Raw genomic sequence first — 13161 nt, 5'->3', positions numbered from 1 at the left:
ACTTTAACGTTAATGAATCCACAAAGTATATTAAATAAGGTGCTTTCTAACAAACATGCATAACGTGAGGTTATGTATAGATCAGTTGATGAAAATATTGTGACCAGAAGCTCACAAGAACCTAACCCCATTATTCCTCTAGGAGCCATGGTTCAGTATTCATTCATTCGGTGCCCACAGCAACTTTATGAAACATAAGTACCAAATAATGAGCATCAACTCTGATTGCAAAGGGTTGTTGTGGGCTAACCAATGGAGCAGTGGTCACAATACAGTGAAAACCCTTCAGGGATCAAGGAGGGCTTCACAGAGGAGGTGATATTTGAGCTGTCTTGAAGGGTAAATAGGAGCTCCTAAGGGAGAGGATCTGGAAGAACATTTCAGGAAGAAAAGCCCGAATAAAACAAAAAAATATATCTTATTCCACCTTCTTCCCTTGCATTACTTTTAAATTAGGACTGGGAACCTTGAGGACAAGGTTAGTAGGTGCTAGCCACGGTCAGAGGAGAATCAGTTGAAAAGGTTGAGTGGATTGTGATTTTCTCACCATCCAGGATCACCTCTACCCATACTATCTACATGCATCTACAGCTATGAAGACATTTCTGGCCCCTTTCCATTTTCTCAGATTGATTTTGAGGACAAGTGTCTGTAAGCTGAGACAAACTATGCAAACATTCATTTGTGTTTCTCTTTTGTATATTTCACAGCAGTTTCCCATCTAAGATAATGTTTGCTCTCTCAGCAGCTTTGGGATAGAAGCAGGAGTACAAGGGTCTTACCAGACAGAAAAGGAAAGTGATACCCAGAGAGCATGCCTGAGGTTGTAGACTTACTTAACAAAGGTGAGGTTAGAACACAGATCTTATTCCAAGTCCTACATTCTTCCTAGAGATCACACCAAAATTCAAACCACATTAATAATCATGATAATAATATAAGCTTCCATTCTTGACCACTTATGATGACTATGCTTAGCATGTTACATTTATTATTTCATTTAATCTTCTAAGAACCCAAGGGATAGGTACAATGACGATTGTTTCAATTTTACAGATGAGAACAAGGCTTAGTAAATTAGGGAAGCCATTCACGGTCACACAATTAGTGAGTGACAGAATGGGGGCTTGAAGCCAGACCTGTCTGTCCCCAAATTCCATGTTCCCAACCATTCTGTGGGGCTGATTATAGGGCCACCTATGCTAACTTCTGAGAACACAGCAGCACTGACCCCATTGTGCCTTTGGCTATACTGCTGCATTTCAAATCCTGTTCAGTGTATGCTCAGCCCCTCCTTATCAGCTCTTATCTAAAATTATTATAAACAGAATTTGTGTAAGTAAAAATGAAATGTTCTTTGCTATGAAGTTATGTGTGAAAGATCTGACCTTCAAGGGAACCAGTTCCATAGAAGTTGTGAGAAATGAGCAAAGTAAGAGAAAGACAGCGTGATGAGGGGACATGTGTTTCCAAATGGACCAAGATGGAGTCACAATCTTTCAGCAACAAAACAGTCCTCAATATTTCGTTTATAAAGTAACAGGGCTACTTCTTAGGATTTCATGAGGATGAAATTAGCCCATCCATATATAGTACTTAGCACAGAGGCTGGCCCCAAATAAACATTTAACAAATGTTAGTTTAAAACATATCTTTAAAATATAAGATAACAGAGAGGGAAGCAAACCATAAGAGATTCTGAAATATAGAGAACAAACTGAGGGTTGCTGGAGGGGTGTTGGGTGGGAGGATAGACTAGATGGGCGATGGGCATTAAGGAGGACACTTGTTGGGATGAGCACTGGGTATTATATGTAAGTGATAGATCACTAAATTCTACTCCTGAAATAATTATTACATTATATGTTAACTAACTTGGATTTAAATTTAAAAAATATTTAAAAAATAAGCATAAAACATCTATTTTAACAAACTATTCCAGATTCAAAGAAGGAAATAGGCAACCCAGTGTCCTGTGGAAAGACCTGAGTCTGGGTCCAGCTGACCTTGGGCAACCCTTCCCCTTTCTGGGCCCCAGTTCTTTCATCTGTAAAATGAGGCAATTTTGAGCAAGTGCTCAGGTTTTATCTAATGGACAACATAAACTGCATAATTGACCATTAAGTTTTTCTTTTCCTGCTAACTACCCAAATGTTAACTACAAGCACCAAGTGGGTGAGCCTACTCTGTGTAGCAGTCCCATGGCAGTTAAAGACTTTTTTTTTTGTATTATTCACAGTTTCTCTCCACCTCATATTCCTTTCCTACATAAAATAGTATTTCTGTTTTCTGTCTCCAGAACCAATTCTTATGCCCATTCCAAATACCCCACTATTGGTTTCTGTGAAGCAATTTTAAATGGAGACCTAGATGTCCTAAGTGACCTGAGACTTTTCTAAAAACAAGGCAAGGTTGCCACACTTGGAACCACATTGTGTGGGCCCCAGCTTGCAGGTGGCAATGCAATTCTCATCTGATAGCTTCAACCCACTCATTGCTGATGGTGCAGCCAGGGATTGAACGTGAGGCATATCTGAAGGTAGTAGACAGAAGGCTATGCATGTCACTGGCAACATATGAGCTATGAGTTCACTTTTGATTATTCATTCAACTCATTTTTATTGAACTCCTATTAAGGACGAATCTCTGAGAATGTGATGAGAGGCAAGAAAGACACATCCCTTCTCTTAGATTTTATGCTCTAATAATGCTAGGCAACGACGTCAGCAATCACAACACAGCACGACAAGGGGTGTGATAGAGGAAGCCAAGGGGGCTCTGGGAGCATAGATGACTAACCCTAGCCTAACCCAGACACGGAGGGAGCTAGAAGAAACAGACAGGTAAGTGGACACCAGAGGGATGCACAGAAGTTAGGCAGCAAACTAGGGGAAAGTGCGGAAGCGGGAGGGAAAGGAGGGTAGTAAGCAAAGGATCATTCTAAGCAAAAAGCCCAACTTGCACAAAGGCCAAACTCAAGAGAGAATACAGCAGATTAGGGAAACTAAAAGATTGCTTTTGGCTAAAACCAAAGAGAGCTTGCTCACAGCAGAGGAGACTGGAGAGGCAGACGCCAGATGGAATACCCTTTGTGGGCCTTGCTAAGGAGTTTGGGCTCCATGCTGAGGACAATGAGAAGCTAGTGAGGTGCTGTAAGCATGGCAGGGGCATGTCCTTTGTTTTAACTCATGTAATTTTCTACATGTAGAAGGCTCTTGGAATGAATCCACCTTACCTCACTGTCTGGAGGGGGAAACAAGTGCAGTGACTTGTCTAGGATCATTTACTTGCAAAGCTGGGACCAAAAGACAAGCCTCTAGATTGCCAACACAATGCTTTCAACAAGACCATATTGCTTCCCCTTATAAGCAAATGAAATTCAGGGGGCCAGGGAATTATTTTTGCCTAGGATCCAACCAAATATATATCTAATAGTCTTTTTGTTTCTTTTAAACAACTTGATCTTAGAAGGTGAAAAGACAAGGAAGGAACAACAGGGAGAAATACATCTTCCAGAAATCTACGACATCCAACAAAACATGCCCTTTAGAGTGAAAATTAAATCTCTCTTGTTTTTTTAATTCTTTTTTTAAATGTTTATTTATTTTTGAGAGAGAGAGAGAGAGAGAGAGAGAGAACGAGCAGGGGAGAGGCAGAAAAAGAGGGAGACAGAATCCGAAGCAGGCTCCAGGCTCTGAGCTGTCAGCACAGAGTCTGATGCAGGGCTAGAACTCCCCAACCACGAGATCATGCCCTGAGCCAAAGTCAGCCACTTAACCAACTGAGCCACCCAGATGCCCCCAATTTCTCTTGTTAAGTATTTGTAATCACTGACACTCAAAATCCTAAGGATCACAGTGGAAGATGAAAAATTACAGAAAAAAGAAGGGAAGAAAGAAAGAAACAAAGAAAAAGAAAGAAAGGGAAAGAAAGAAAGAGAAAGAAAGAAAGAAAGAAAGAAAGAAAGAAAGAGAAAGAAAGAAAGAAAGAAAGAGAAAGAAAGAAAGAAACTTTGGTGTTTAAAGCCATCCTCCACAAACACCTCCACAAGCTTTCTCACAGGGACAGAAATGTATGTGTGTACATATATATAAGTCATCCTTTCTGAAATAGCAATTTAAATTCGAATGAGTGATGTAACATCAAACCATAAAGGATCATGAATTCTGAGTGCTTGGGAAATAAGAAATGGTGTGAGATCAGTGAGGGTGTAGATCCCCAAGTTCTTTGCCAGAGACTCTGTGGCTCCTCTATAAATAGCCCCTAATAGGAATAGCTGAGTAATTAAGTATACATTTGTGGGCCATAGACAAACTTTTGAGAAAGCTTCCCTTGTGACAAGTACTTTATCCTTTACATTTTAAAATGTTTCAAATGCTTTCAAGTGTTTACCTTGTGAGGTAGGAAGGGCAATTATTATCCCTCACATTATAGATATGGTGGCTTCTCAAGAACAGAGTGTTGAAGTGACTTGAGTAGGGGGTCTCCAGGTTGGATCTGAAGCCCCACCAGACTGCTGCTAGGGTGAGGACCATTTCTTTGGGCAGCCTTAAATGGCAGATAAGCCTTGAAGAGAAAGGTGCCCGTCCTCTCAGGTCCTTCCTGGCAAAGCCAGGTGACTTCCTGTCACCATGTATTTTCCTTTTTGTCCATTAGGCAATTCTTCTTCAATGAAGTTGAGGCAGGTCCCTGCTTAAGAGATGGCAGCTTCAGGGATTGGCTCCAAGCGACTGAGAAGATACTCCTGAGCAGAGGAGCACTGGTGACCAGACTCAACTGGTGGAAGTTCCCTCTCCCCAAACCCCTGGTTTATCTTCCATCACTTCGCCCTGTTTCTTTCCTTCACAGAACTTCTTCTAGCTGTAACTGGACGTTAGCTAGGTTAATTTATGCCCTATCTATCCAGGTAGATAACAAGCTCCAAAAGGGTAGTACACCAGTGCGTACTCAGCTCCTGGCACGAGGCTCGGAACAAAATAGGTGCTCAATAAATATTAGGTAGATAAATGAGCACTTAGAAATAACGTGAGATCGATGAGATCGCAATGGATCCCAAAGCTTCCGTCCTCCCACTGCTGCAGGTGTGGCTCTCCGGCACGCGGGATCTGGGGGCAAGTCCTCCCTTCCTTCTCCATCCTGAGGGCAAGGCGGCTGGCTGTCCTGGGGCCGGCGCCGGGGTGCAGGTCTGGGATGCGCCCGCCGCGTTGAGGGGCGCACCGAGCGCCCCTCGCCGCAGCCATTTCCTGCTCTTTGTGTGACAGCGGCGGCGGCGAAGGGGCTGGCACCCCGGGCGGGGGAGGAGCCGCGAAGGGCGCGGGGGCGGGGCCGAGGGCGGGGCCGAGCGCGGCGGCCCTCCAGCGGAGCTAAGCGGGGCAGAGCATCCTGCGCCCCGGCGCGGGGCCCCGCGGTAGCTCCCCCGAACCTGCCGCAGACCCAGGTAAGCAGCGTTCGCAGGCCTTGGGGCCGGCGTGGGGACCGGGATGCTGCGGGGGGACGTCGATGCGGCCGTGAGGATGCGCGAGGCGCCGGCGCCCCTTCTCCCCGCCCGAGGGGGGCGCTCGGCCCGGCGCCCCGGCTAGCGCGGCCTGGGGGCCTCCGAAGCCCCTGCACGCCGGGTTCCAGGCCCCGCGCGGCCCCCTTCCCCCTCCGGCCCACCCTGGGCCTCGTTGCGCCGACCCCCCTGCGGGAAAGCGCCGGCACACAACGCAGCTCGGGCGCGGCGGCGGCAGCAGCAGCAGGTGCGCGGCCTGGGCCGGAGCCGCGGGCGGGTGAAGGAGCGGCGCTAACCCCGAGAACCGGAGACACCTGCAGCGGCGACATCCCCGAGCCCAGGTATTGCAGAGCGCCGGCCGCCGCCTCTGCCGCCTCGGCCACCATCACCTCCTCCGGGGCAAGCGAGAGCCGCGTGGGCCCGCCTGGCAGCCGCCTGGGGCACCCGACGCCCTGCAGTGAACGTGAGATGGGTGGGGCGAGGGGCGAAGCGCCAGTGTTTGAAGGTGGGGGTTTTAACGAGGGAGGAGGCAAGTCTGACCCGCTTTGAAGCCTTCTGGCCTACACTAGCATCACTCTCCCTCCTGGCTGCCAGGCAGCGGGGGAGGACATGGGGGAAGGGGGATGAGTGGGCTGACTCCTGGGGAGGAGGTTGGATTTTCTTGAGCTCCGAAGAATTGGGAAGAGTGCCTACCTGTCTGTTGTGGTTTCTGCTTTTCAGGACACCCTCCCCCTCGATGGATGGGTGAAAAGGAAGAGAAGGGGTTGCTCTGTGTTTAGGGGTGGGGGTGGGGGCAGGAAACGTGATCGGACAGGAGTGTGGTTCTCTGTACTAAGGAGAACCTGGAAGGAAAGGACGCTGGGACTGCCCAGGCCCTCCCCAGCTCAGGGAATCTGACTTTGACCTCTGGTTGCCTAGTTTCTCCAGCACGGCGATGGAGCATTGTGGGCTGATGGGCCATGGGCTTCTCTACCAGTCAGGACAAGAAGGTAGCAAGGATCTTTTCCTGCTAGCTCTCAGGTGCCTTCCTGGCATGGGCGAGGAGACTGGGGCAGTCCTGCGGGCATGAGGGGCAACTCAGGAGAGTGCTGGCTCTCATACTCTTGTTTTCTACCTCGTACCTGTGTCCCGTTTAGGGCAGTGGGTCTCACCTTACTTATTCTTGGACACAGGCCCCGTTGGAAGCAGTGCTGGTAACCTTGGAGATCACAGATATTGGGAGGCAAAATTCTAGGTCCATATCCCTGGGCAGGATTGCAAAGGCCTTGAAGGTGGTTTTCTGCACAGTTAGGCACCTCCTCTGTGACTCTCCCTGAGGCCTCCCACCTCCACCTCCGTGCAGTGCTCTGTGCTTCCCCCATTCTCCTATGTCAAAAATTATTTTCAAGATAGGAGCCAGTGAACATGTTTATCCTTAAGAGCTAAATACAAAAGAATTTCCCATTCAGTGCAGAGCAGGTCCTTTAGAAGTCATTTGACTGGAAAGGAAACGGGCCGAAAGGCATTTTAATGGAAAACAAATCTTTAAGTCAACATATTTGATATCACTAAAGGTGGCATTTCAGGCACTGAGCTGGAAGTGGGAACAGGGAACTAGGTAGCAGTTTTGGGGAACAGCTCACTGAAATGACAGTGTCTAGCAGTTGTCAGCTCTGTTTGCTTCAAGAGCAGAAATAATGGAGTAGTGTGTGTGTGTGTGTGTGTGTGTGTGTGTGTGTGTGTGTGTAACTGGTCAGGGGTTGGTTACTGTCACTGGAAGGTATTTGTTGAGCACTCAGTATCCACTTGGGGGAGGTGAAACTTTCCTATAGAGAGTTACTCATTGCCCCTGGATGCCATCTGCCCAGGCAGTTAGTAGGCCACAAGAAGAGCGTGTTGTTGCTTACAAAGCCAGTGCTTCTGCCTGTTTCTGTATGCTGAGCCTCTGACTGGGGGCATTAGCTCTCTGCTCACTAAGCTTCTTTATTATATTTCCTGGCCAGTTCTGACCAGTTCTGTAGCCACCCAAGCCTGCCTTGTTCAGTCCCTGCTGAAGGAAAAACTTGCTTTAGGCATTAGGCCAAGAATGGGGTATCCAATCCAGTAGGGTTGGTGAGTTTTTCTTAAATCAAATCAGAGGCTGGCCCAGAGAAGGAAGTAAACATGAATTTAAAATCTGGAAGAGGACCCCAGGAGAACACTACCTGTCCCCTCTGATAAATTGTTCCCTGTTGGGCGTTCAGTGGGCCTCCGCTGCTGTCATTGACCAGCAAGCTGAATTAGGTGATGAATAGGCAACAAGCTAATTAGCATTAGAAACGACACTCCTGGAAAACAGTACAGGGCTCGGGTCCCCACATTTGAGGATTGGCCTACACTCTCAAAGAGGTTTCTTTTGGCCGCTGTTGGCCCCAGGGTTCTACCAAGAGCTTCACAAAATGGGCTTTTGTAGCCTCCATGTGGCCACCATAACAATGAGTCTATTTCTTTAGTGGCAAGTATTAATTATTATTCACTTGTAGTTGACGAAACCAGACATCAGTCACCTCATTGGAGTCTTTGTAAAAGGCCTTTGGTCTTGTCATTTGGGGGAGCAAAACCATGTCTAGGGTCTAAAGGATGGACCCTGCTGTGGTAGCAGAAGTGGGGGAGGACGGTGGGGCATGCCGCCGGGCAGTGACTGGGGGGCCAGCGTTGGTGGGGAAGGAGCTGGTTCTTCATGGGATGCTCTTATTAAGTGAGGGATGCATGAAAGTGCCAAGTACAGCGACTGGCACACATAGTTAAGTGCTATTATATCTATGTATTTATTGTTTTAATGTATTAGTTACATAATCAATAAGAATGTAGCTCACGTGTGTAGTCAACCCATGGCTGCCCCCAGACCCTCCCTGGATTTTGCTCTTCCCAGGAGAGTTGGCTCTGTGACCAAGAAACCTAGCCCCAGGTTTACCTGCAAAAGGTAGCCTGTGTTAAGACAGGGCATCAGTAAGGCTTCAGGTAAGAAGTGCTCTTGAGTAGCTCACTGAAGGTAGGTATAACGAGTAGGCAGAAAGGAGAGGGAGTACACTGAGCAGAAACCTGGAGGTAATTCTCACATTTCAACACACAAACAGAGGCCAGGAAGGAACTTTCCCTCTGTGTGCATTTAGCATTTTGCAATCAACCAAAAATGTTAAGGGCATGCTTCACTTCCTGGGCAGACAGAGCAGTGCAGTGGTCTTAGGACACAGGATTTATCCTTGACTTGCTGTGTGCCTTTAAATTCACCACCACCTCTCCAACTTTAACAATTGGGCAAAGGAAAGCAGCTTGCCCAGCTCGTTACCTACCTGTTGCCACAGGAACCTGCAGATGAGATAATGTCTGTACATCCCAGTCTTAGAAGAAAAGGCCATGGAAACAGAGAAGAGAATGAGGTTTCTGAATGTGTGGCTCTTTTGGACAGCTGCCCTTCATTCCTAAAGGAACAATTTATTAATTATATATTGTGTTTCAATTTAAGAAGACAAATCTGTGGCCTCTCTGTAACATTGAGCCAAAGGGAAACTGAAAGGCACTTTGTAATTCACAGATTCTGTCAAGGCCCCTGGATGGCCTTGTCTGTACAAAGACACTTCAGATTTCAGTCAGTGGGTGTGGGACGCCTCCCAGGATGCAGGGTTTGGATATTGGCTTCCTAGCCATGGCCATTATGCCAAGGGCTGTGTGCGATGTGCCTCAAAGGATGACCATTCAAGCCATACTTCTTGGGCCCTGGCAGCAGAGGAGGAAACCATTTGAGTGCAAATTCTTGAAGGAAATTGTTTTGAGAAGGCAGAGCTTGGGTTCAGGCAGAATTCCTTGCAGGGACCATTCTGGCTGAATGGCATTTTAATAGACATGCAGCAACTCAGAAATTAGTGCAAGGAGAGAGGAAAGCAAACATGACCTTCTGGAGAGATACCCAAGAAGGACCCAGTGATGACTTCATCAATAGGCCTTTTGATTGTGCATTTGCATCATTGTTAGGTCACCTTGAAGCAGTGGTTCTCCGACTTGAATCACTTCGTGGGACAGAGGGATGTTTAGTATGTCCATGTTGTATGGTCTCTGTCTTCTAAATAAGGCAGGAGACAAGGTCCTCTGCAGAAAGTAAAGGTGGTGGACTGGTTAGGAAAGTTCAGGAGACTTCTGGAGGTTTGGAACAGCTGCCTCTGTGGGTGGAATAAGAAATCAACTGGGGGATGAAAGAGAGGATTGTCTGACTTTACTGATGGCCCAGCTGAGACCAAAGAATCTGCAGGGCTGGCCCTCAATAACTCAGTGTTAAGGGAAGGGATACCTGAGAAAGGTATTCAGTTTGTGATTTTATATTGTGATGCCTTAAGACTGCTTTTGACAAGGTATGAATGGTGAGAAGAGAAATCAGAACTAGGGGTGAGCCATCAACCTCCAAGTATGTTACACCTTTGTGGGAAAGAGAAATAAAGACCTGCCTCTTATGAGTTGAGGTGGAAGCTGTGACAGGATTTTCTTCAAAAGTCTCCTCAAATCCTTATGGTAATAAGGCTGACTTATGTGGTGCCTCGGATCAGAATGTTTTAAATGAAAAAAAATTTTTTTTACCAGATAACGTGCATTTGGGCCATTGGCTTGTGCCTTCAACAAGTTGTTCATGAAGTGCTAATTAGGTAAATAATGCCTAGCATGTGCCCACATCTGTACTAGGGCTATGGATCAAGCTAAAAAAAGATGATTATTCCTGTCATTTCTGGGTGATCCAAAGAATTAGTGAAATATAAAGCAATTTATAATGCAGAAGGAAACTGTGGACTCTTAGACTGTGAGCACTGTCAGAATCCAGAGAAATGAAGGTTTGGTGGAGTTTGGCTGGTCAGACCTTCGTGGAGGAGGCCTATCTTGACTTGGGGCTTGCCAGTGGTCAAGGGTGGGTGGGATTGGAGAAGAGAAGAGGACAGTCTGCTGGGAAGTGCAGAGAGTTGGAGCAAAGGCAAGAATGTCCATGGGCAGGGTAATGGCACCCCATACATCCTGGCCAGAGTGGGTTTGCTTGTTAAGGAATGGTGGTCTTCAAGGAAGCCCTTTGCACGGTGTGTCCGTCTGCTGTCAGTGTCGTTTTCTTTCAAGTTGGAAGGGCCCTGAGAGAGTCCAGTGATTCTTAACTGCTTGTTTTTGGTTTTGCTCTTTTTTTTTTTTTTTTGTACATATTATGGACAATATTGACGTGCTCAACACACCACACCCACAGCCAGTCCCCTCCCCACTCTACCCCTGTTTTCTCCCTCTCAGGGGAGAAGATGTATAGGCAAGCAGTGATAGCATGGGAGCGCTTGGAACCTTCCCAAACACATAATAAAAATACCTTGTTTGCAAACCTCACTACTTACGCCATTACTGGTAAAAGTTGCCCACAAGAACCTTCACAACCATGTGACATCATGGTTGAGAACCACTGCCTGGCCAGCCTCCATATTTTATAGACTGGGAAATGGCCTTTTTAGAGTGAGTGGAAATGTGACTCCAGGGCCTAAGTGAGTCTTCAGACCCAGCCACATTCGAGTTGTAACGTCACATTGATGGTCTGCGTGCTCTGATCTGGTGGCCGAACCTGAAGTCTCGCTCTTTGTTTCCACAGCATATGCGGTGTGGCTGGCTTCTCTTTCTCAGTTTTAGCAGGTGCTTCTGAGAGCTGGCTCCTGTCCCCGGATATAGGTCACATTGGTGCCCCTCACATGGTGACTTGTCACAGGCTGCAGTGGGAACAAATCCGGAAGTCGCCCTTGGTGGCAGGACTCCCCCACCCCCCACAAGAGGATGGGCTCTGCCTGGTTGGGTTATCAACGGAAAGGTCCCCTCAACCCTGACAACACAGGAAGCAGCTGAGTAAAACGGCAGGCGGGCACCGTGGCCAGGTTTCTAACCCTGCCAGGATCTTTTTCTTTGCTGTAAACAAAGAGGAGGGTAGGCCTTCTCCGGAGGCCCAGGTCATGGACTTCTGTGCTCTGACCTCACGTCCCTTGTGTGGAGAGAAGCTGCTGGTCTGGGGCCTCTCATCCCAGAAGACCCACAGTGAGGGACTTGGGTAGGGAAGACTGCCTGAAGACGGTGCTGGGGACGGGTCAGATGTCGGAAATCCTAGGAAGGAGGCCTTGGGTTGTTTCTTTTTTTTTTTTTTTTAATAATTTTTTTAATGTTTATTTATTTTTGTGAGAGGGAGAGAGAGACAGTGTGAGCAGGGGAGGGACAGAGAGAAAAGGAGACACAGAATCTTCTGCAGGCTCCAGGCTCCGAGCTGTCAGCACAAAGCCCAACACGGGGCTCCAACCCACGAACTGTGAGATCATGACCTGAGCCAAAGTCAGATGCTTAACTGACTGAGCCATCCAGGTGCCCCTGGCTTGTTGTTTCTTAAAGTAAGTTTAAAAATTTCGATCAAAGCAGTACATGCTTTAAAAAAGATCAAATAGTATTGAAAGACTCGTAGTGAAAACAACCATCCAGTGCCCACCTCCCCATAGAAGCTGTCACCTCTAACTGACTGTTTCTTCCAGCACTTGCCTCCAGATCTCTAAACGATATGCTTACACTGCTGTTTCTTGATTTATCTGTTCTATGCATTATCTATTTACTTCCTGCTGTGATGGATGAAGATTTCACTTTCTTGCACCATCCACCTCCCTCCCCTGCCCCCATCTCCCAATATAGTGACAGCTCTGCTTTAACCTATGTTTAAATTTTTTTTTAAGTTTAATTTTTTAGAGAGAAGGAGAGCAAGCAAGCAGGGGGTGGGGAGGAACAGAGAGAGAGAGAGAGACAGAGAGAGAGAATCTTAAGCAGGCTCCACACTCAGCGCAAAGCCCTATGCAGGGCTTGATCCCACAACCCTGGGATCATGACCTGAGCCAAAATCAAAAGTTGGACACTCAACCAGCTGAGCCACCCAGGCTCCCCTAACGTAAGTCATGTTTAAAGCATCTACATCATTATTTTTAAATGTTTACTTATTTATTTTCAGAGAGCACAAGCGGAGGAGGGGCAGAGAGAATCTCAAGTAGGATCCCCTGTCAGCACAGAACCCAACCCAGGGCTTGATCTCACAAACCCTGTGCTGAAATCAAGAGTCAGAAACTTAACCAGCTGAAACACCCAGGTGCCTCAAAAGCATCTATGCTATTAAAATCTGTAAATGTGAAATGTGTGTAAATCACAAGAGAGCTAAGTAATGTCCTTTCATTTATCTCCTTTCTTATATGGCTTTTTGTTTTATTGCAAAATTAGAATTTTCTCCCTTCCTTCCTTTCTATTTAATATTCCTCCTTTTTAATTTTTTTTTTTTTAACAGCTCTATCGTATCTATTACTGTATTAGATCCTCTTGTCTGCCCAGGAAGTTACAGAGTTAGCCCCAGCTCTATCCCTAACTAGCCAAGTGACCTTGTATAGGTCCATCTTGTCTCTCAGCCTCAGTGTCCTCAGGGAGGAGAACTACAAACCTGGCTTGTTCTCATTCTAAACCTCAAAGCCCATCCCCCCAGCTCAGAGGTGGTTCCTGTCTGAGCAGTCTCTCCTCCGGGGTGTGGCAGCCAGGACCTGACAGATATCTGGCAGTGTAACAGAAACAGGGTTGGGGTGGAAGGCTTGGGAGCAGGTGCTGGTTTGGGTGGTCCAGCTCATCCTGCGGTCTAGGGG

At 47.1% G+C, this 13161-nt stretch overlaps 1 protein-coding gene across 2 annotated transcripts in view; it reads left to right on the top strand.

Annotated features, from left to right (window-relative positions):
- Positions 1 to 5333: 5333 nt before the first annotated feature.
- Positions 5334 to 13161, top strand: part of CYFIP2 (cytoplasmic FMR1 interacting protein 2) — a 128931-nt gene continuing 121103 nt past the window's right edge. The window contains exon 1 of one of the 2 annotated variants that reach the window (XM_049647895.1): positions 5334 to 5437. The gene's annotated coding sequence lies outside the window, so the exon portion shown is untranslated. The remainder of the gene's footprint in view (positions 5438 to 13161) is intronic. The other variant, XM_049647896.1, reaches the window with a different exon arrangement.

The sequence above is a fragment of the Panthera uncia genome (assembly GCF_023721935.1).
Source record: "Panthera uncia isolate 11264 chromosome A1 unlocalized genomic scaffold, Puncia_PCG_1.0 HiC_scaffold_17, whole genome shotgun sequence".
NCBI lineage: Eukaryota > Metazoa > Chordata > Mammalia > Carnivora > Felidae > Panthera > Panthera uncia.
Note: the sequence above shows the minus strand (reverse complement) of the source record. Positions and strands in the feature narration are given on the sequence as shown.